A 22,864-nucleotide genomic window follows, 5' to 3' on the forward strand; every position below is an offset into this window, starting at 1 on the left:
GAACTTCAAAGGATCCCTTCTTTTATCAAAATAACTCTTTTGCCGAGACTGAGCTGCTCGGAGATTTGCTTGTACTATTTTTACTTTCTCCTCAGCCTCGACCACTAATTCGGGTCCAAATAGTTGGCATTCTCCAGTCTGGGACCAACTCAAAGGAGTACGACACCGTCGACCATACAAGGCCTCGAATGGTGCCATCTTCAGACTGGCCTGATAGCTGTTGTTATAAGAAAACTCAGCCAAGGATAAACATTTGTCCCAGTTCTTGTCATAATGGATGACACATGCTCGAAGCATATCCTCAAGAATTTGATTCACCCTTTCGGTCTGTCCGTCAGTCTGTGGATGGTAAGCTGAGCTTCGAATTAATTTAGTTCCGAGAGCTTCTTGGAGTTGCTCCCAAAACCTTGCCACAAACTGAGGACCACGATCCGATATAATTGTTTTGGGTATACCGTGAAAGGCAATTGCAGTGAACCTTGCGACTGAGCGCATCGGCTACAACATTAGCCTTGCCCAGATGATAATGAACCTCCAGGTCATAATCTTTGATTAATTCCAGCCATCTTCGTTGCCTCATATTCAGCTCACTTTGAGTGAAAATGTATTTGAGACTCTTATGGTCGGTATAGATATTGCAATGAGTGCCCATAAGATAATGTCTCCAAAGCTTGAGAGCATGAATAACGGCGGCTAGTTCAAGATCATGAGTGGGATTATTTAGCTTGTGTGGCCGAAGAGCTCGGGAAGCATAAGCTATCACCCGATTGTCTTGCATTAGAACACAACCAAGGCCAGTACCTGAAGCATCACAATACACGTCATAGGGTTTATTGTTGTCAGGTTGAGCCAAAACTGGCGCAGTGGTTAGATGTGCTCTCAATGTATGGAATGCTTCATCGCACTTTGCATTCCATTTAAACTTGACATCCTTCCTTAGTAGTTCTGTCATGGGCTTAGCAATTCTGGAGAAGTCTGGAATAAATCTGCGGTAATACCCCGCCAAGCCGAGAAAACTGCGAATCTGATGAACTGAAGTAGGAGGTTTCCAATCCATCACTTCTTGCACTTTGCTGGGATCAACTGAGATGCCTTCACTGGAAATAGTGTGACCCAGAAATTTGACTATGTCTAGCCAGAATTCACACTTTGAGAATTTTGCGTACAGTTTATGATCTCTTTGACGTTGAAGAACAATGCGCAGATGTTGCTCATGTTCCGCCTCGTTCTTGGAATAGATCAGAATGTCGTCAATAAAAACCACGACAAACTTGTCAAGTTCTGGCATAAATACCGAGTTCATGAGATACATGAAATAAGCCGGAGCATTGGTGAGACCGAAAGACATAACCAAATATTCATAGAGACCATATCGGGTTGAGAAGGCAGTCTTGGGAATATCACAAGGCCGAATTTTAATTTGATGATACCCCGAACGGAGATCAATCTTGGAGAAGATCTTTGCTCCAGCCAACTGATCAAATAGTACATCAATGCGGGGAAGTGGATATTTATTTTTGATGGTCACCGCATTGAGAGGCCGGTAGTCAACACACAACCTCAGACTATCATCCTTCTTCTTTACGAACAATGCTGGACAGCCCCAAGGTGAAGCACTTGGGCGAATAAAACCCTTGTCCAACAGTTCTTGTAGCTGGATTTTTAGTTCAGCTAACTCTTTAGGCGGCATTCGGTACGGCCTTTTTGAAATAGGTGCTGTACCAGGCTGAAGTTCAATGACAAATTCGATATCCCGGTCTGGTGGCATACCAGGTAAATCGTCCGGAAAAACATCTGCATATTCACGGACTACTGGAATATCTTCGAGACGAATATCTTTCATGGCATAGGCACAAGAGTTATGACATTGATGATGAGGTAAATATAGAACCGAATGACCATGAGTTGGAGAATTTATTTCAACGGCTCGGGAAGAGATATCTAAAATTACCCCATGTCTTTTCATCCAATCCATTCCCAGAATAATGTCCATACCTTCTAGTGGCAACAATATTAAAGTGGTAGGAACGGTTTTACTACCCAAACTTAGTGGCGCATTATTAACAATTTGGTTTGATGCAACTTTACCACCCGGAGTAGATATCATGAATGACCCTTTCGTGTGACAAAAATCTAACCCAACCCTTGCTCCGAATTTAGAACTAATGAAGCTATGAGACGCACCAGAGTCGAATAAGATAACTGCGTGGTGATGGTTTATGGAGAATGTACCCGACATAATTGGTGCTCCTTCTGGAAGGTCAGCCAAGTTGGTGAAATTAAGTCGGCCCTGCCTGACTTGAATGGTTTGCCTCTTGCCCTTGTTCTGATCATTTCTGCGAGAAGCCTGCCCTTGAGTTTGTCCCGCCTGGGGGCACATCTTGGCAAAGTGATCCGGACTCCCGCATCTGAAACAGCGGTTATTATTATCAGGGCGAGCGGCTGGCTGAGTATTCGGCCTAGGGCCGTTCTACTGCTGCTGAGGTGCAAATCGAGCTTGCTGAGGAAACCCGAATCGAGTCTGCTGCTGCTGTTGAGGAGGCCGAATAATCCAACGCCCTGGCTGAGGGGCCTTCTGAGAGGGTGCGGGTGGGCTATTCTGCACAATACGATACCTCGGTGTAGAGGCACTCGAGGGTCCAGCAGGTGCCTTGCGCTTCTTTTCAGCGTGGTGCGCAGAAATAAGATCCTCCTGAGAGATAGCCATATTCACCAATTCATTGAAAGAGTCTGCACGGACAAGAATTAGCCTTTCTTGTAACTTGGTGCTAAGGCCTCGACGGAATCATTCACGCTTCTTAACGTCGGTATCCACGTGATGTCCAGCATATTGACACAATTGATGGAATACTTGGGCATACTGCACCACAGTACGAGTGCCCTGAGTTAAGGCCAAGAACTCGTTGAGCTTACGGTCCAGAAGTCCAGCTGGAATATGATGATCTCGAAAAGCCAATTTGAACTCATTCCAATTCACCACATGATCAGCCTGGTAGCATCCCGTGGTAGTGATCCCACCACATACGAGCTGATCCGCGAAGTTGCTGCGCGGCGTAGCGAGTCTTGTTCGCTTCGGAACAAGGAGTAGTCAATAGAGAAAACATGGACTCGATTGTGCGAATCCAAGCGTCCGCGTCCAGAGGCTCATCCGCTTTATTGAACAGCGGAGGCTGAGTACTGAGGAAGTCTTGGTAGCTCGCTTCTTGTGCTTGATGAGCATGATGCCCACCCCGCGGGTGCTGCTGAGCTTGAACCAATTGCCGCAAAATTTCCATCTGGGCGGCAAGAACCTCAGCGATACCCACTGGTGGAGGAGGTGGAGGTAGATCGCCATTCCCCCCGGCTCCAAAACCACTAGGGGTGCCTCGAGTCGATCCAACCATCTGAAATGTGAGTACTTTTGCATTAGACTCAACATTATCATCATCTCGAATGGAAATTACCACTCAAGATGACATGTAAATATTCGGAATTGCTTAAATCACGTCGTGCAGAAAAACCAGTGATACAAAAGCGCTCATAACTGGAGTTCTGTACATGATATAAACCTGAAACTTTTACAGGGGATAGCTACTTCCATGAGCTACAACTTTGGTAGTCATTGCAAAGTCAGATTTCCAGAGTAGGTTAGTTGAAAAATTCATTTACTCCTCCTCGGGTTTCTCTGTTTTACAGAAAACAGAGCTTCTGTAATTGGTGATTATCTCGTGCGTTACTAATCCGTTTGGGCTGAAATTTTGCGAGTATTTCCACGATGAAATTTGGAACAACTTTGGTATTCAACTCAGGAGCTAAATCCGAAAGGAAAAGGGGATAAAAATTCGAATCTTGCTGCTGCCTTCAGCTTTTCACAGATCACTGATAATTCACATTAGTAACATTAGGGATTCATTACATCCATCATCCTCTCATTTCTACTTGGTTACTACTAACATCAGTACTAAGGGGGTTACTCAACTCTAAGTTAGCCTAGTAGACATGATCCAAAAGTACGCTACACTAAGAGGAGTCTACAAAAGCTAAGAAAACAGCGCCTCGGTCTACATGTTGACCGATGCCTCACTCGCCGCGGGAGTGTGAACCTCAACCGGTGCGGGCTGCGGCGCCTGGTCCTCGGAGTCCATCTCTGAAATGCCCTCGATCTCCTGGGGCTCGTCCTCCTCGTCCACCTGCATCTCGTCGAGAGGTGCGTGAAGGGCATCCTGCGCGTGCTGTATCGCGTGGAGCTGCCCCTGGGCCTCGTCCAACTCAAGCTGCAGGTCGTGAAACTGGTCCTCCAGGAAGTTGATCGTAGCGTCACGATCCATCACCGTGTCCTAGAGCTCGTGAACCTGGCCGTGGAGCTGGGCGATAAGAGTAGCCCTGCTCTCGAGCTCGGTGCTAGCCTCCTGAAGCTGTCCATCTCTCAGCTGGACCGCCAGGTGCAAGGCCTGAGCGTGGTCCACCAACTGAGCGACGGCGTAACTCTGGTAAGTGTGAAGTCTGTAAAGACCGTCCAAACACATCGCTGTCATCCGAAGTGCCCCGACCGGGTCAAGGGTAGCGACCACGTCCACGTGTGCCATCCGGTCGAGCCACAGTGGGTCTGTCGGGTCAGGGGCAGGGAACAACCCGAACGCAGTCAGAACCACCTCCAGAGGGTGCGAAGAGCAAAAAGCGGTCATCGCCCTCATAGCGGTAAGCTCCCAAGTGTCCAGCAGGTAGTGACCGACCATCTGAGTCACGATCGGCTCCCACCCGTTGAGCGGGTGCTGCGGGATCACCATCGTCACACTGCAGCGACGAACTCCGTCCTCCACAAACTCGTGGCCATCGTAAATCGGTGGCTGGAGGTAACCGGCTGCACTCAAAAGCTCCCAAAGACGGCGGGGAAACCCGTCCCAGTGCAGGCAAGCGGAATGCACGTGCCCCTGCGCGTCAACGACCAGCAGCTCTTCCATCTATCCCAACAAAAGACCGATGGATCAGCTGATGGTAACAAGAACTACTAACGCTGGTCAGTGAAGGAAATTGCCAAAACTGTAGATAGTTTGCTTCAAAAATTCTTGAAAATTTAGACAAGATTCCTCTGATATTAAGGAAGGATTCATCTAGTCATCACGAAGATCAATTCGGACTCTGTGGGGGTGATATGCTCAGGTAATCAGAGTGATGTCAACCAGGAAAACTGAGTGTCCAGAGAGGGTGTATTTTGTGCATAATTCTCAAACCAGTTGTCAAAAATTATTACAATTTTTATGGTATGATCATAACTTAGTTGTCTACAACTTTCATGTTGAACGATTTTTCGTTTGAACAACTTATAAGGGTCGAAAAATTTCAGTTGTCTATACTGTTCCGAGTTATCAGTTTTACACAGTGTTGATCTAAAATCACAAATACCAAGCTAGAAGGCTTCAAAAATTCTCAAACTTTTACAGTAGTTTGGTGATTTAGGTAGCTTCATTTCATATTACTGACCCAAGTTGGTTTGAATAATTTTAACAGAGGTTAAAATTCGTGGAAACCGATTTCCCTGAAATTGCAGACTATCAAGATGCTCCTTAAGATAGGTTTTTAGCCAATTTGATTGGAATTTCTTCCGAGGATTTCTTTGTTAACCATTTTGAGGATGAATGCAGAACCTATTCGTCCTCACCAAGGAAAAGAATTGCCAAGTAATCTTGGTCTTACGCAACGACTTTGGTGGCATACATATTACGTCTCTCACTATATAGTTACTCGATATAACTAGATAGCCTAGAATTCGGTTTCGAGTTAGCGTACCTGCAGAAAATTGACAAATATAAATTGAACCTTTCGTGCCAGCACTCACAAAAGCGTTCCCATACATTACCGGTCACTATAGAACCGGCATCCATACAATTACCGCCGTATGAACAACGTTAAGCATACGTTATCGAAACAACGTATTGACTGAGTACCGTCTTTGACGGGGAATTGAATTCCAATTTCGAACCTTTACTCCCCATATATTCAACCGAAGTTGGTATATGGGCAGCAGCTCAAGTAGGCCACTGCTTGAGCTCCAGCGTTCGGCTCGCATCACCGACGGGAAGGTCAGACTCCCTCAGCTAACTGAGTAAGCATACCTTCATGGCGATGATGTAGTTGCAGAATTTAAATTATAGAATTTAAATACTGAAAAGTAACGTGCTGGAAGTTAGCCATACAAAATAAGCCACCTGATTATACCCATAAGATTCCCTAGGGCTTTACGTCCTAGACTTGTCCTTGGAGATCCTAAACTCTTTCAAAAACTTTAGTAGTTTTGAAGTCAAGTTTTAAATTGTTGTTTTGAAAACCGAGGTTGCCATCCCTGGTAGGCTGTCTGCGAGCTCTAATGCCAGCTGTGGCGGAACCACCCAAAACTACTGGGCCCGGGTGCACTGATCTTTGTTGCTAAGCAACTCTGACCCAAATTGGCACTCACCGGTAGTTCCTCGAGTGAAGCCTCGATAAAAGCCACGCTATTCCAGGATCAGCAGACAACACTCACACGAAGGTGAGCCCAGAGATTACAACACAAATCATTTCATACATCTCAGAGTGATTGCAGCGGAAAGTAAATTTATTACAAACCATGTTCAGAGTAGCAAGGTACTACGGAGTTCCAACTACTCAAATTATTCAAGTCTCAACGTTCAGCGGAAGCAGTAAAAGATAACTAGCGACATAACGTGACGCATCGATAAGCCCGTACGAAAGCGTCACTCAGTAGGAGGGTGATTAGCACCAGCTGAAGGGCCATCCCACTCAACAAACCAACCCGGAGGCAGAGTACACAGCCAAGTAAGACTCGCAAACAGATCTTCGAAGTTAGTACCTGAAAAATAGTGCCACAAGCAAGGCTGAGTATACTAATACTCAGCAAGACTGACCCGTCTCCGGATATACCATAGTCCGATAACTAGACATGCAAGGCTTTTTGGTTTGTGGGGTTTGTTTGCAAAAAATGCCGCTAAGAGTTGATCCTTACTTTCAGATTTTAATTAGCTATTTTCTAGTTAGATTAGCCCGTCTAATTTGCAACTATCTCTACACAAACATGGTAGAGCAACCATTTAATCAACCAGCAGTATTATCATCATCATGTTCCACTTGTTACTCTGTGTGACCGAAAACATTAAGCAATCTCAAGCCGTGAGAGGCGGACGATTCCGAATCGAATTTCAACCTAGCCAGGGGAACCTAGACCACACGCATGGGGATCAACTTCGCTCCCGCCCACGCTACTTTTCTCCTTTCTTTCCAGTCCGTGGATCCGGCACACCCTCCCCGACTACAGAGTCCGACCACTCTGCACCCGTACATCGCGACATAAAAATAAACCCTACTTCTACCAGGAGGGTGCGAGATCGTTCCACTCGCCGGTCCAATCAGGTACTTAAGCTTACCGATTATCATATTTCTCGGTATGTGGCTAGTACTTTCAAACGCTTAACGAAATGAACCACACACCGCGGCCTTAGCCATTTTTTACTACACCAGCGGGGTATCACAACTACACAACCCCGCCCGTTGTCCTTACATTTCAACAGGAATTAAAGTCAGTATAATTCCTATTTGCTCGCGAGAGGCAGGAAACCACTCGACTTCTACCGTACCTATTTAGTATGGCAACTAGTCGATAAAAAGATCCGGTATCAAACATAGGTTCCTAGGGATCATGCATCTACGGTTTTCGATCAACGCCTAGAAAACTTAAATGCAGAAAACAAAATATTACAATACATTAATAAATAGATAGCTGAATGATAATTCAGAAAATAGTAGGATTATGCTCCGGGGCTTGCCTTCTTGGGCACTGTCAGGCAGAAAAGCCTCTGGGGCTTGGCCCTGGTCTTGAGACAAGTTAGTACAGTTCAAATTGACCTCCTGCTCCGCACGAGCGTCCGCGGGCACCAGTTCGTAGTCTCCGTCCGCGAGATTGACCGCTTCTATATGCAATGCCAGATTATGAGTTATTCATGGATAACAATTTCTTTCCTTCATGATAAAGTTGTAGTTCACAGAGTTAATTTAGTGATGATTTGACATTTCATTTCATGGGCAGTCGTTTATAGAGTAGTAACCACAATTATGTTTCTTCATAATTGAGTGGGGGTTTTAGTTTTCACTTTTCAATTTCAACACATAGCACGCTTTCATTATTTCTTAACAACACAACTACTAATGAGCTAGTGATACAACACTAAAGTAACACAGATCCAAACTTAGGCATTTCTGGTATAAATTTCAGCATCTAACTAAAAAGCAATTAACCATAACAAAACTTTTAAGTAGGTTACTCTAGTTAGTTCATCTTTTTGTACAGAATGTTTAACACGGGTTCTGGTGCTACAAATTTTAAGAGAGAAACTTCATAGCATATGCTCAGTACTGAAATTTTTCCAGATTTTATTCACTTATACAACTAAAGTGAAAAAAAGAACAAAAACAGCAAGCTTTTAACTAAGATTAATTCTACAGAGAGTTTTACTAGGGATATGGCTCTCAAATTTTTATCAGAGACTATTCATGAGTAAGCATACTCCAAAAAATTTTTCAAGATTTAACTCAATATGATAAATTAGTTATGCAGTTACTTAGCATGAGTTTGCATAAATTTCTCAAGGTGCATTTAACCAGTATTGCATCTGAACTTTTTATTACAGGTAGAACATACTCTAAACAAGATCATGCCCAAAATTCATGTTCAGAAACATTGTAGATTACTCAGAACAAAAACAGTAAATCTAGCCCTAAGATGCTAAGCATGATTATTCACCAAAGCAAAATTCAGTGACTGTAGCTCAAAATTTTTAGACAGGAACACAGGGCTAAAAAGACATCTCAGAAATAAATATAGATTTTTCTGATCCTAAGAACTATATATGAAGAATTAAGTTGATTAAACAAACATAAATCATGGTATATAGCAAATGAATTCTAATAAATCTGAAATTTAGGGATTAACAGGGTTTCAGTTTCACATGCATGCAATAAAAATTCCAGAGCAAGTTAATGTGCATATTTTCCAGTATTAATTTGAGAATGTCAACAACAGATTAGAGAATCTTGATTGTTCCAACATGATAACTGTTTTGGTTGGGTGTCATCTTTTTACTGTGATCTTAATATTCTATTAGTGATGACATATTCAAAAATCAAGGTCATTTGTTGAGTAGAACTTCCTAAACATGCATAGGGTGGTTTTCTTAATCTTTTTCCCAGATTAAAATCGGTTGAGTTTCTGCAGATGTGACTGTTACAAAATTTGTAGATCTTGTTACAAGGATTCCAGATCAGTTGAGTTTACATTTTTTTCCAATTTTTCTGTGATTTGTTTCGCATTTTAGAAGTTCACTGGTATACACTGAAAATCTTGCAAACACACCCTTAAACAAAAAAAAGAAATTACAACCGGGCCCTTCGCCGGCCTTCTCCGCCGTGGCATCTTGCCGGTGGTGTTCTGCGATGCAGGGCTTACCGGGGCTGCCATGGGGAGGCGCGTGGGAGAGTAGGGATCGAGAAACACCTACCCTGGTCGGCGTTCGAAGGTTTGGTGCACGGATTCGAGCTCGTCGGCGTCAATGGCGGGGCGGTTGTTCGATTCGCCGGCGCTGGAGGTGAAGGAGGGCTCGGGGTAGGGGAACAGGGAGCGCACGTGCACCGCGTGAGCTTGTGGATGCTCCTGGGGTAGCTGTCGTGCTCGGTTTCCCTCGGAGCTGGCCGGTCCGCGATGAGCCCGAGCTCGCCGGCGGCGGCGCAAAAGGGGAACGGCGTCGGGAGGAGGATTTGGCTCGATTCCGTGCGCGTGTAGCTTAACTAGGAGGTGGCGAAGCTGCTGCGGTGGTCGGATGAGACAATGTAGGGCTGGGTTAGCCGGTCCGCGCGAGCTGGATCTCGGCGGCCATGGCGGAGCGGCGGGAGGAGGAAGGAGGAGAAGGGGCGCGACGGTGGAGCTCTGGGGGTTCTTATAGGCCAAGGAGTTCCTGGGCGAGGCAAGTGGTGTCTGGGGGAGGTCGATTTGGCCCTGGGCGACACGACGACGAGCGGGTGGAGGAGGCAGCGGCGCTGCGCCGGCCGGGGTGTCGTGGCGGCTCGGGGAGGTGTCTGGGACGCGTGTGCGCGTGAGGAGGTGCCAAGAGGCAGTCAGGTGGCGCTGGGGGAACTCCCCGGGTCCATTTGGCCGCGGGTGCGCTCGTCCACCGGCGGCGTACGGCAGGCGGCGGCCGAAACAGAGCAAGCCGGGAGAGAGAGATGGAGATAGGGGCTTTTCTGCGATTTCTGAAAATCCAGGGACCTCTCGGTAATCGAAAAATATCTCCTATTTAGAGGGCTCAAATGAAAAAGTGTTGAATACCAATTTTGCATAAATTTTCAAGATCTACAACTTTCGTTTTATGCAAATTTTCCTTTGGAACTCACATGTTAAACTATTTGTCTATTTGCAACTTTGCACAAAAGGACTTTAGTTTTAAATTAGTTTTTGACTTAATTTTGGCTGAAGTTCAATTGAGCACATGTCAATTGAAGTACCTCCCATGAGCCAACTAAAATTTTGTGCTCTTTTTTTAATTAAATTTTGAGTAGCTTTTCACTCTTTTTCTTGTCTCCTTTAATTTCTTTTGTATAATTTAGTCTTTTATTTGACCCTTTCTCTTTGAATCAATTTCCCAAATTTTTCTTTTAACTTTAACTAAGATACATTGATTGTATTTAAATGTACTGACACCTTAGGTGTCACAAAACTCACCAAAAAGCAGGGGGGCGTATGTTGATAGCCAAATTTGGCACCTGCTGAGGTCGACCGGTCTGGTCTGTACAGTCCGAGTAGAATTAAGGTTTTTGTAAAGAGTCCTCATGTAATCCTACTCATGAAGGAGTACGTCTTCTCCAGCCTATAAATATAAAGGCTAAGGCCGATTGAGGTTATTCCCAATCGAATCAATACAAAAAATCGCATTACTTTTATCTCTCAAACCCTAGCCTTTTCCAACCCTAAATTGCTTTCTTCATTCGTCCCGGCAGCGTTTGAAGGCATTCTAAGTGGCCTGCCGACCTCAGAGCAACCCTACGATCATGAGCTCCGACGGGGTCCCTCCCGAGCTCGCTATTCTAGGTCTTCGCGAGTTCCTTGCCTGCACCGGTCAGACCGGTTTGCGAAACCGGTCAGACCGGTCCGCCCAGGGTTTTCGCTGTGTTGATCATTTTGACAATCGTCGCGCGTTCTAGCGCATTCGAGTGTGTTGGCGCAATTCTGTGTCAACACCCAGCCTCACCGGCTGGGGGGCGGCGCTGAGAGGAGCGCAGGCAGGGGACGCGCTCGATACGCACCGAGAGGGAGGGGTGGCATCGAGGCGTGCCGGCAGTGGAGGCTTGGCGGGCCGAGCAGGCCGGCAATGGAGGCGCGGCGGAGGAGGGTCATGTGCGGGAGCAGAGTGGTGGGAGGGCTCGCGGGAGGGGTGGGGACGGCGTGCGAGATGGACATTAAGTGGTTGGGGAGGGCGCAGTTAGCTGTCACTTCGGGTGACAATTGAGGAAACCATCGCCTCAAAGAAAGCGCTGTGCAGGTTCGGTGATTCGAGCTGTCTCGGCCCAGGTTGAACTGTTTCACAGCCCACTGCACAGTTCGACTTTTTCCGCGTGTGTTGCCAGCTATTGAAAATAGAACCTGCCATACATGCAGATATAGACAAAATGCTGACATCACCCATATACATGTAAATCCAAAAAAAAAATTATAACTATAAAACTGAACATTCAAATTAAATTTAGATTGCACCATTATCTTTCTTGTGATAAGATCTTCAAAACAAGACCACACTTGCCTATGTTTGCTTGATATTTTTAAAAACATTTTATTAACATCAAAAAATTAATTTTAAAATAATGTGAACAAATATTTTCGCACCAAGAACAAATAATTATTCTTACGAACAAAAAGTTAAACATCACGAACAAATAATAATGTACAACGAACAAAAATAGTAAACAGTGCGAACATTTGATTGTATAGGATAACTACTGAAAAATAAATATTCCGAATAAATGAATCAACATCACTGAACAGTTTAATCTATAAAAGAGAATAAATAATTTAGCATTACGAACAAATTAGTTATACACATCCGACAATATTCTTATGAGTATATATACACATATTAAACAAATTAATATATAAAAAGTAAATTATAAAAGAACTCTACAAGACAAGTCTATGCTCTACAACTTACATCAATTCGTAGTTAACAAGTTAGTTAAACAAAAGAGTAAAATGCACCAGAGGTCCATCAACTTGTAGGAGGGTGTCACTTAGGTCTATCAACTTCGAAATTGCATTTTTAGGTCCATAAATTTGTAATTTGTGTCATTTAGATCCACAAACTATGAAAGTCCATTTCTAGGTCCATAAACTTGTAATTTGTGTCACCTAGGTCCATACCTCTCCACCTAGCTTTCATGCACTAATATCATACCAACATGAATCTACATGATGTCCACATGTTGCTAGAGTTTCGCTAGAAGGGTGAAATTTGAGCTCCGATTTTGAATCAAGAGCATATGGAGAGGAGATAGGAGGGATGAAAGATTTATTTTGGAGGTTATTGACTTGTATCAGGATTTAGAGGGGAGCTTACGGACTGCCATCAGTGAGTTTTGGAGCTTAGATCAAGATACTACCCCGTAATATGGATGGAGAGGAGGCGGTGATGGTTGGGAAACGTGGGGGATGTCATAGAGAGACTCAATAACATGTATACCGTGGTAGAAGATATTATCTCCTCGGTGGCACGGGTAGCCTGATATGGTGGTGCTTGGTGTTGTGGTAAAAAATCTCGTGACGATGTTAGACTTGGGTCAATCCAGAGTGGTTCTTGATGAGTGGTTGAAAGATATTCATCGACAACGATATTGGAGCTACCTTTGTGGGCGCGTCTGTGGCAACATGACTGCTCATGGATGAAGTTTATGGATCTAAAAATACACTTGTGGACTTTATGGACCTAAGTGACACAAATTACAAGTTTATGGACCCAAAGTGCACTTTCAGAGTTTATGGACCTATGTTTTTAAAGTTTATAGACCTAACTGACACAAATTACAAGTTGATGGACCTAAAAATGCACTTTTAAAGTTTGTGGATCTAAATGACACACACTTACAAGTTGGTGGACCTCTGGTGCATTTTACTCTAAACAAAAATATGAAAAAAAAGAATAATAAGAAATGGAAAAAAATATAGGAATCTTGTCGTGCTGCGCTGTACCTCTGTGCACTGTGCGCACATGTGCTCTGCGTGTCTGGTCTAGCTACACGGGTGCTGCACGGCCCACGTGGGCCGCTGCTGCATGCTGGCCCGCCCGGTCATTAGCGCGTCTTGATTCTTCAGGCGATGGATCCTGAATATGCAGCCCGCGTGATGTATAGTCGCGGCGGGTTGGGGAGGGATACAAAACCAGATACAATAGAGAGTAAGAAGGAGAGACTGTAGGATCACTTTTTTGCAGTGTTTTTCATTTATACAGTTCCGAATGAATTTAGCTCATCTCTTGGACCCTAAATTTTTTGCAGAAAAGCTAATCATTTTTCCTAAAATCAACCCATCATCTACATATGTTACAAAATAATTATGTTTCAGCCCACATTTTGAACCCGCCATGTGTTTTAGTGTTTTAGCATGTTAGACCTTAGGTTTTTATATAAACTTATGTTTCATCCTCTGGTTTCTTTCCAATTAGCCCTTTTGATAGTTTTTCTCGCAAATAAGACCCATCAAAGCTATTTTTAGCGTATCTTCAACGTTTTAAGTCCGTTTTAAGCGTTCTTAGTATCATTTTGATTGTTATAGCATGTAGAACCAGTTTTAAGCCTTTTTGTTCATGTTTTTGTGTATTATTTAAATTTATCTCCATTGTTTGCTTTTATGTACTTGTGTTCATTTGCTTGGCTTGTTCGTAATGAGTAGATGAGGAGCCGTTCAAGAATTTTCAAGAGCAAGAATTTGAAGAGTGTGAGCAGCAGCGAGTGAGGGAGGCAAGTATATTCCTTGGTCACATTTTTGTCATAACACGCTTGCATGCATTAATTGACCAGGTTCCTATTATATCCATTTGTTATCCTTGTCCTTGAGAGCTGAGTCATTTATTAAAGTATTTGGGTAGCTTGCTTAGTTGGTAAATAATGGTTATGGGTGGGTTATGAGATACTTGCTACTTGACATCATGTCTTTTGGAACAATGAGATGAACCAGTGAAATAATTAATTTAAACCATGGAACCATCCGAAAAAATAGTGCAACCATATGGCTCTGGTCATGGCTAATTAGTTAGATATATGTAGCATGTTAGTGGCTTACCGAAAGGCGTATAGTGGGGTTGTGATGATGGGTTCACTGCCACGCTTGGAGGGAGGTTCACTCACGCAGCTGTTAAAACCATAGCGGGCTACTACTTGTTAGGGTGTCTACCCATGCAGTCATACCTCGGTAGTATGTTGAATGTGCCTAATCAGCACTATGTGATGGGTAACATGACTTGTGGGTATAATGTGCAACCTCTGTAGAGTGTAAAACTGATATATCAGCCATGCTCACGGTCAATAGCGGCTTGGACCCTCACATCATATTTTAATTAGAATCTGTGCTATGTTTCGGTTGTTCAAATGTTCCAAGTTCATTTATTACTCAGCTATCCTCTGAGTAATAAATGTTGAAAGTTTCATTTAGGACTTAGTAAATTGGTTGTTAATGTTCACTGTTTAACTAAAATGCTTACCGCTATTTTGAGCCAACTTTATCCTTGTTTAAACCTTGGATGTCATTTATTTCCTAATATATTTGATGAGTACCAACCATAAGTGAACTCACACTTGCTAAATCAACACAGCTCAAAACAAATCATGTTTGAGGACGTTCTAGAAGATATTTAGGTGTATTAGGCATACATTCCCCCCAGTAAGCTATACGTGGATTTTGGATGATCCGCTGTTAGAATTAATGCGAACTGAAATGCTTATTTATTTATATTCGTGATTTTTGTTTGGCTTGTAATAAATAACCATGGTAATTTATGACATTATTATTGTTATTCACTTTTCATCATCATATGTGTGTAATTTTGATACTGACGCACATATGATCTAGAGTAAAATGCACCAGAGATCCACTAACTTGTAAGAGTGTCATTTAAGTCCACGAACTCCAAAAGTGCTTTTTTAGGTCCATCAACTTGTAATTCGTGTCACTTAGTTCCATAAACTATGAAAATGCATTTTTAGGTCCATAAACTTGTAATGTGTGTCACTTAGGTCCATAAACTCCGAAAGTACATGTTTTAGGTTCATGAACTTCATCCATGAGCAATCGTGTGGCTATAGACCCTTAAAGGTCGCCCCGATATAGCAGTACATGAATATCTATCAACCCTCATCGAGAACCAGTCTGGGTTGAGTCCACACAAGATTTTTCACCACAACACCTTGCACCATCATATCCGACCACCCACGCCACGGAGGATATAATATCCCGTACCATGGTACACATTGTGTTGAGTCCCTCTATAACCTCCTCTATCTTTCCAAAGCAATCAACACCTACTCTCCACCCACATTACGGTGTTATATTCTGGATCTAAGCTCCAGAACTCATCAATGGCAGTCCGGAAGCCCCCTTTGAATCTCAATACATGTCAATAAGCTCCAAAATAAATCTCTCATCCTCCATCTCTTCTCCCTATGCACTTGATTTGGAATTGGGCTCAAAATTTACCATTCTGACGAAACTACAGTAATGTTTGGGAACCGTGTAGATTCATGTTGGTGCGATATTAGTGCACGAAGGCTAGATGGAGGGGTATGAACTTAGGTGACACAAATTATAAGTTTATGGACCTACAAATGAACCTTTAGAGTTTGTGGGCCTAAGTGATACAAACTACAAGTTCATGGACCCAGAAATGCAATTTTGAAGTTGATGGATCTAAGTGACACCATCTTACAAGTTGATGGACCTCTGGTGCATTTTACTATATGATCTATCACTCGATTTATTCCTTCAATATCGGGTGTGACATTTTTATTAGGGACACTTGTCCAATCTATAGTTGAAAACATTTCTCTCGTCTATGGTTTTAGAAAGGTTAGAGTTGGGATCTAAAACTATTTTTTCTTATCAAGTCAAAATTCCATGTCCACCAACCCAACTTAAAAACTCTTATTCCATAACAATGCAATTACTTATAATATCTAACCCCAGAATATGTAGCTATATTCAGTTGAATTTATCGACTATTGTTGTACAACTGCCGCAGATATATCATGTAATCTTTGGGAAAATATATATCTCGTGTTGATACAATGTCTCTATTTTAGTTAAGGATATATGCAATTATCTGTAGACTCCAGCCAAATCAACATATTTGTCATTTTTAGGATTCCTACTACAGGTTGCCAATCAAAACATTATTAACCACAACCAGTGTAAAGGGATAAAAAATTTTAGCCAAAACATTATGTAAAGGGATAAAAAATTTAGCCAAACCCTAAACCCTATTTGTGATTTTGGTAATTGCACAACAACATAATCAATAGGGCTAACAAGTTATGAGATAATATTTGTAGGATTTCAAGATTTTATGAATGAAATCAAATATGTCCAATGCACTGCAGAGATGTGTCTAGTTCACCGTCGAGACACCAAAACATAGTGAAAAAGTAGAGATAGAATATATTTGAGGTGTCCAAATGATAGCCGCGACGGATTGGACAAGTGCAACAAAATCAAGTAGCACCTGTTTAACCGATGACCCTGCACCGGCCAGACCGATGGGCATCGGTGCAATTTTTAGTGCAGGTGGAATAAAGTCAAAGAAACTTAATTGCACCGGTTAAACCGACGGTGTGTAGAAGGGCATAGGTGCTTTCACCATACTATTATCCAGAGAGCATGTCAAGGGCACAGCAGTATCTTGATCAGCACTAGTTGAACCGACGGTGTATCGGAACAAGGCGTCGGTGCAATGCCACGTCAGAAGCAGAGAGCTGAGATGAAAACTTGAAGAACGGTTGAACCGACACCAAGGCATTGGTTTAACCAACGGCTGCTACGTCAGCAGCAGGTGTGCGTCAGAAGCTTAACAACTACATGGAGGGTTAGGGTGACCGGTTGAACCGACACCTCTTATTCAAAGGCGTCGGTTTAACCGATGCTAGGCTATTTTTTTCTAGCCATTGGTGGCCTATATATATGCCTCACCCCAGAAATTTGAAGCTTGCTGGACTTCAAGGAAACCCCATACACATTGAAGAACACCTCCAAGCCATCCAAGTGCAAATTGATCAAATTCATAGACTTACCACAAACTTTGTGAGTGTTAGTGCTAGAATTAGCTCTTAAGAGATTGTGAGAGCAAGGTTCTTTATTGGACCAACGTGTATCTCGGTGTGCCGACCTCATTAGAGTCTTGGTAGCTTGCCGGCTAGTCTTGGAACCTCCGTCTTGGTGTGGAGCGGCATTGACAAACTTGTGCGGGGGACGTGGGGACCCCCATCCTTCGTGGAGAAGCACCTTAGTGGAAAACGGGACCAAGGTGACCGGGAACTTGGGTAAGGCTTTGTGGTAAGTCAAGGTGTCCCTGGAATAGACTTGGTGGCTGAGAAGCAATACTCTTGATTGAGTGCTTCAATAACGTGGACTAGGGATGACATTTGCCTACCGATACCACGGGATATATCCTTGTGTCAAGAGTTCACTTCCTCTCATCCCCTCTTTACATTTCCGTATTTCATATTCCAACTTGGGTGCTTTTACTTTCTTAGAATAGATAAAGCTAGGATTGGCTATAGGATACATAACTCTTTTGGAATGAGTGTTTCACACTAAAAGAACCATAGTTGCATATCTAGATAACATGCTGTTGACATCCAAAATTGGCAAATACCGAGTTTGCTGGTGAATCTAGGCGAACTGGTCAGACCGGTCCTATAAACTGGTCAGACTGCTTTGGGTAACTTTGTCAAAATGCTGATTGGACCAAACCATTCTGTAGATCTTGTCGAGATGATCGAAATGCATATATAGATCGTCCAATTCGGAGTCCGGATGAGGGAGTTATGCCTCCCGGAAGACCTGCACCCCGGTCTAACCGGTTAGACCAGACCAGGGCGGTCAGACCGGTCCAGAAACCGGTCAAACCGGTCCGAAACAGCAAATCCGAGTTAGTAATTGTATTTTAACACGGGATTTGTTAGGGTTCCGACTCCTAATGGGTACATACCTCCCAACCCTATATATGAAGGGCCACGACCGATTGAGGTAATCCCAATCGAATCAACATGTTTATCCTTTACTTTTTATCTCCAAACCCTAGCTTTTCCAACCCCTTGCTATTCTTCGCTCGTCTCTACGGCGTTTGAGGGCATTCTGGGTGGCCTGCCGACTCCAGGACAACCCTAGATCTGCGAGCTCCGACGGGGTCCCTTCCGAGCTCGTGGTTTTAGGTTTTCGCGGCATCTCTGCCTCAAGCTGTCTGACCGGTCTACGTAGGACCTCGCTGGTGAGGATCGTTTGTGATCCACGCATGCTAGCGTATTCGTGTGTTGACCAGATTTGCATCAACATATTTTGGCGACTCCACTGGGGACGAAGAAATCTTTATCGGCAGCTATGGCCGATGATATCATAGATGCATCTGAGATCGATCTCGAGGACATCATCGATGTTGAGTACGACGACATACCTGAGGAGCGCCGCAAGCAATTCGAGGCCCAGCTCAGGATGGAGCAAGAAGAGGCCACGAGGAGATTGCTTGCATGTTATGAGAGGACTCGGCAAGGTGTGATCAAGAAGGAAGAATTCATCATGCCGACGTTCCCATCTACAGCGACAAGCGAAGTAAGCACTCCGTCTCCTGATTTGGTTGAATAATTTCTGTCCATCATAGGAGATAGGATTGTTGATTCATGTGACCGTACAAATGATCTATTGCGCAATCTTGTCAATCAAGTGCGAGGTTTGGGTGAGGGAGAAGTCCTGGATCATAGTTATTCTATTGAAACCCTTAACCCTAGTTCATCGGCAGCATCTGCATTTATATCACAACCGTTAAATAGTATGCCACTGAGCTATTTCGCTGGGCAGTCCCCGCCACCACATTAGGCCCTACCAAACTTGGCTGAACCAGTCAGACCGGTCCTACCGACCGGTCAGACCGGTGTGACGGTGGCCAGCCCGGCAACACTAACAAGGTTTGCATCAATTCATTGTTTGGCTGCCCCTAGCCAAACGAATGAATTGGCAAATTTTGATTCCTCATATACTACTGTAGCATGCAGTGTGCTGTCTATTTTTCCACGAGGATCGGGTGTCCATCATGGGCCGATTCCGGACGATGTGCATAATGATTTGTTAAGGTGTGCACCCGTTAGTTCTGTACAGATGATGTCACAAATTGATCCTATCACACATCGTCTGACTTCTACGCACAAGCATCTACAAGTAGAAATTATCAAGCCAATCTTGCAGAGGATCTGGCTAATATGATTAAAGCCAAACTCGGACTGGATATGGGTAGATCTCATTTACATCAAAAACAATATCCCGATGACTTTGATTTGGTTTCTTATCCTGTTGGCTGGTGTGTTTCTAATTTTATAAAATTCAGTGGTGCGGATCTGGCTAATATGATTAAAGCCAAACTCGGACTGGATATGAGGAACTTGGGAACACATTAGTCAATATGTGGCTCAACTTGGAGAGGCTAGTTCTAGTGATGCTTTGCGAGTTCGCTTGTTTTCTTTATCTTTGACTGGAACTGCTTTCTCTTGGTTTTCGTCATTGCCTCCAAATTCGGTCCGCTCTTGGAATGAATTAGAACAAAAATTCCATGATCACTTTTATAGTGGAGTCAATGAGGCGAAATTGACAGATTTGACAAGGTAGAGAGGAGTCTATCCATGATTACTTTACAAGATTTAAATATGTAAAAAACTGATGTTTCAATTTGTCAATTTTTGAAAAAGATTTGGCTGGTTTGGCTCTTGGTGGTATATGCTCTCACTTTAAAGAAAAGCTTGAGGGTTATACTTATTTTTCGAATAATCAACTTAAAGTTGCAGCTTTAGGCCAATAGTGCAGATTTAAATGGGCCAAAGAAACTTGTGAATCTCATCAGTCCAATAGACATGTTGATTGTGAATCCGATAATTCGGACGATGAGAAAAGGGGAGTTTGTGTTGCTGAGCTTGTATTGCCTTCAGAGGCTATACCATATTCTTGTTCATCACTTAAGCCGATTCAAAAGAATCGGCAAGAAGAAGCTCGTTTTACTTTTGATGTTTCTAAGTGTGATCGCATATTTGATGAATTGCATAGAAACGGAAACATCAAATTGTCTCATGTCATACCGCCGCTTGATGAGTTAAAGCGGCGTGCATATTGCAAGTGGCATGATTCTTCTTCTCATGCAACCAATGATTGCAATGTTTTCCGTCGACAGATACAATCGGCCATTAATGAAGGACGATTGGCTTTGCATGAGGTGCAAGTTGGCAAGGCGTCGTTCCCTCTTCACACCATTGATCTGAACAATGCCAAGGTACTCATTCGGCCAGAATAAGCCGAAGGAGCTAAAGGAAAGAATGTGATCATTGGTGAAGAAAGGCGGAAGAATGACAATGACAAGATTCTGGCCATCGAAGTGATGCTAGAAAAGACTCCAGATGGCAAGGAGTCATTGAAAATTACTTTGAGGGCTTCAAGACCCGGGGGGCAAGCTAGTTCCTCGCAGAACTCTAGTCGGCCTGTCACTCAGGTGCGACCAGTCAGACCGGTCATCCCCAGGGCCGACCCAAAACATTCAAGCCCAAGGCTTGGAAGTGGATACTTGGAAGGTGAATGAATCAAAGGTGCAAGGAGTTGTGAAGCAGAAGCTCACTTTTGATCGGTTGCTGAACAAGTATGCAAAGGCCGTTCCAAAAGATTGGTCATTAAAAAAGACACCAAGGTCACCTCTGCATCAAGGCAAACCTGCATATTCTAGAGGAGAATTCAGCAAGCACAGAGGAGATGTCACCAACTTGTTCCCTCCTCAGAAGGTATATTCTACTATGCCCTGGATGCCGCCGGCATCGGATTCTTCTTGCCCAACGTGGGAGCACGAAGGGATTTGGATGCAATGCTATCCGATGCCGCATTCACCATCTCACCAGAAGGGAGGAGACTTCAGAAGACCTGTATTTGAATGGTTAGCACGATCGGTGCATGACCAATCGGGATATCACCGATTAGGTTAGAGACAACAGCCTGCACCGGTCAGACCGGTTACCACCGACCGGTCAGACCGGTCCCACCAGGGACCAGGTCAATTTCATTCTCCAAGACAGGTGTACCGCGTCAAGGAGAATAAAAAAGAGGTACAGTCCACTGCTAATTTAGAGAACATCAAAGCCAATGTTGTTGTGCAGATCGACAATTTCAAAGTGGCTGTCAATGAGGCGGGCGCAAGACCGATGGTTCTTCGTAAATCGATCGATACTTCTGTCCAGAGGCCGATCGTGGCTGATGATCATAAAGCCAGTAGCACCACTATAACATCGAAGTACTTTCAACCAAGGTGGTGTCCGTCAGGATTGACTCGTACTCAAAAGAGGAAGCTGCAACGTCTACGATGTCAGAAGAAGAAGGGACATGAGGATGAAAAGCTGAAGGCTGGGCAATTAAAAAAATGCAGGCCCATCATCCCTCAGAGCAAGGTGTGGTGGGTCAAGTCAGCTGACCAGCCAGCAGGACCGGTCGGACCGCCCTTACCGATCGGTCTGACCGGTATAGCTGACCGGGGTGACCGCCCTGACCAACCGGTCCAGCCTATAATTGAGCAGAAAGCCAAATCAGAAACGCCCGTTTCAGCTCCTTGCAATGAAGAAACATTACTGGCGCCTTCGGTACAAGATGATGAGGAGCTAGTGGATCATGAGGATACGCCAAGAATGCAGCAACATGGAGCTCAACGAGACTTTAGTGCTCGGGGGGCAAAAAATTGACAAATGGTAATTTACCTCATGAAGTTTTTATTCAATAGATCAGTTTGCAACAGGTTCTCAAGACTTTGATTATGTTTCGAAGTCTTACACTAGTTCAAGAATTTAATATTAGCAAAAAAAAGCCGAATTAGAAGTTTTTCAATTCGAGCTAGGAAGTTTGCAAACTGTCACTGAGGGAAAAGGTAGAGATACTTTAAAACAATGAGCATCAGGTCATCATGTTCAAAAGATATTTTCATGCTAAAGACTGATGTTTAGTAATGCAAGAAGGCACATCATGAACAAACCGGTCTAAATGCCATTGACACTAATCTGACCGGTTGGGCTGCTACTTCGGATATTGAGGTTTCACAACTTATTGAGGCCGAAGTTAGTAGTTAAAAAGCTTGTTGGACATTTACATAATCCAAGACATATTGGAAGACAAGGTGAAAACAAATCAGAAGGGTTCAAGAATAATTTGGCCATCATCCAATCAAGATATTGCAGCGACCGATTGACTTTATAGCAATTCGGTCATGTTATACGTCCACAATAGCTTACAAGTGTGAGAATGATTTTAATTGGTGTTTCAAAAGTTCACAGCCGAGGTCATATGTACTCAGGCTTGGTTCACTCACACAAGACGCATTAATGGCATGGAGCAGGACTGAAGTAAAGATATTGAGCAGAATCAAATGATTGGCGCAGGTGATTCTCATTGTTTCAGTGCAATTGGGATTTGAGAGATGTTTCTTGGTACGCAGGCTTTACCAAGAAACAGGGGGGCATATGTTGACATCTAAAATTGGCAAATACCGAGTTTGTTGGTCAATCTGGGCGAACCAATCAGACCGGTCCT

At 43.7% G+C, this 22,864-nt stretch overlaps 1 pseudogene; it reads right to left on the minus strand.

The window, feature by feature from the left end:
• Positions 1–22,864, minus strand: part of LOC120671201 — a 46,012-nt pseudogene that overhangs the window by 16,394 nt on the left and 6,754 nt on the right.

The sequence above is a fragment of the Panicum virgatum genome, chromosome 4N, assembly GCF_016808335.1.
Source record: "Panicum virgatum strain AP13 chromosome 4N, P.virgatum_v5, whole genome shotgun sequence".
NCBI lineage: Eukaryota > Viridiplantae > Streptophyta > Magnoliopsida > Poales > Poaceae > Panicum > Panicum virgatum.